Source organism: Palaemon carinicauda, chromosome 42, assembly GCF_036898095.1.
Source record: "Palaemon carinicauda isolate YSFRI2023 chromosome 42, ASM3689809v2, whole genome shotgun sequence".
Lineage (NCBI taxonomy): Eukaryota > Metazoa > Arthropoda > Malacostraca > Decapoda > Palaemonidae > Palaemon > Palaemon carinicauda.
This window is the reverse complement of record NC_090766.1, coordinates 44,761,966-44,764,594: the sequence shown is the minus strand read 5'-3', so window position 1 is coordinate 44,764,594 and position 2,629 is coordinate 44,761,966.

Sequence of the window (2,629 nt, the reverse complement as noted above, 5' to 3'; positions counted from 1 at the left end):
ATACTGGATACATGTGTAACGTTACAATTGGAAGTGATATATACTGTAAAACTTTGAAAGTGATGGATTCATTTATAACGTTGTAATTGGGAGTGATGTATATAACTTTGAAAGTGATGGATACATGTATAATGTTGCAATTGGAAGTAATATATATAACTTTGAAAGTATTGGATACATTTATAACGATGCAATTGGAAGTGATGTATATAACTTTGAAAGTGGTGGATACATATATAAACGTTGCAATTGGGAGTGATGTATATAACATTGAAAGTGATGTATCCATGCATAACGTTGAAATTGGAAGTGATGTATATAAGTTAGAAAGTGATGAATCCATGTATAACGTTGCAATTGAAAGTGATGTATATAAATTTTAAAATAATGGATACATGTATAACGTTGTAATTGAAATTGATGTATATAACTTTGAAATTGATGGATACATGTATAACGTTGTAATTAAAAGTGATGTACAGAAATTTTAAAGTGATGGATACATGTATAACGTTGTAGTTGGAAGTGATGTATATAACTTTGAAAGTGATGGATACATGTATAAACTTTGAAATTGGAAGTGATGTATATAACTTTCAGAGTAATAGATACATGTATAACGCTGCAATTGGAAGTGATGTATATAACTTTAAAAGTGATGGATACATGTATAACGTTGAAATTGGAAGTGATGTATATAACTTTCAAAGTAATAGATTCAAGTATAAAGTTTCAATTGGAGGTGATCTATTCAGTATCATTATTCAATGGTCGCTTATACTAGAATCCCAGAATGCCATAATGAATATCGGACTTACATCATTTGCATGTGCAATAAACAGCTCCATGTCAAGAGCATAACGGCCCTCGAAGTATGTAGGCCATTTTTTTTTTTTTTTTTTTTTTTTTTTTGTCAAATCTGGTATTAAATGGGCAAAGCAGCGACTCTCTGTTTAACGAGCAAGGCAGATTTTATGCATGTCTTAATGTTAGATCCTTTTAGTCTATTTATTCTCCTTAATCGTATTTTGAAGTCGGTGGATTTTTGTTGACTTCTCTTGTTTATTTAGGCGCTCGACGCCTTGACCTCTTGCCATAAGCTTGACCTTTTACTGCAGCCTGCTTGCTCTCTCTCTCTCTCTCTCTCTCTCTCTCTCTCTCTCTCATATGTATACACTATACATTAAACATATTTGTATGTAGGCCTATTTATATGTATGTATGAAATATAGTATTTATATATTTATATACACTGTATCTATGCATATTTATATACAGTATATATACATTAGATATATACAGACATAAATTCATGCATGCATGCATGCACACTTCTAATACATTCATGTGCATATGCATATATATTTATGTTGAACAGGCTGACATAAGTCTTTTTATAGTTTATATATGAAATATCTGTTTTGATGTTGTTGCTGTTTTTAAAAAAGTTTATTTTAATTGTTCACCATTTCTCATATCGTTTATTTATTTCATTATTTCCGTTTCCTCAATGGGTTATTTTTCTCTGTTGGAGCCCTTGGGCTTATAGCATCTTTCTTTCCCAGCTAGGGTTGTAGCTTAGCTAGTCATGATATATATATATATATATATATAATATATACAGTATATATATAATATATATACAGTATATATGTATATATATATATATGTACAGTATATATATATATATAATATATACAGTATATATATAATATATATACAGTATATATGTATATATGTATATATATATGTTACAGTATATATATATATATATATATATGTACAGTATATATATATATATATATATATGTATACAGTATATATATGTGTGTGTACAGTGTATATATATATATATATATATACATTATATATATGTGTGTGTACAGTGTATATATATATATATCTATATATATATATATGTGTGTACAGTATATATATATATATATGTACAGTATATATGTGTATATATATATATATATATACAGTATATATGTGTATATATATATATATATATACAGTATATATATATACAGTATATATATATATATATATGTACAGTATATATATATATACAGTATATATATATATATATATGTACAGTATATATATATATATACAGTATATATATATATATATATACAGTATATATATATATATGTACAGTATATATATATATATATATGTGTGTACAGTATATATATATATATATATAATATATATGTACAGTATATATATATATATATATATGTACAGTATATATATATATATATATGTTTGTGTGTGTGTGTGTGTGTGTGTATAATGTATATTTATAAATATATGTATATATAAGTATATATATAAATTTATGTACATATGTGTATATATATATGTATTTATCTGTACATATATTATATATAAGTATATATAATGTGTATATATGTGTATATATATGTATATATAATGTATATATATGTATATATATATAATGTATATGTGTAAATATATAGTGCATATATATATATATATATATATACACACGTGTATGTTTTATCATATAGAACATAGAAAATCTCTCTCTCTCCTTCTCTCTCTCTCTCTCTCTCTCTCTCTCTCTCTCTCACTACAAAATGACTACTTCAGCAAAATT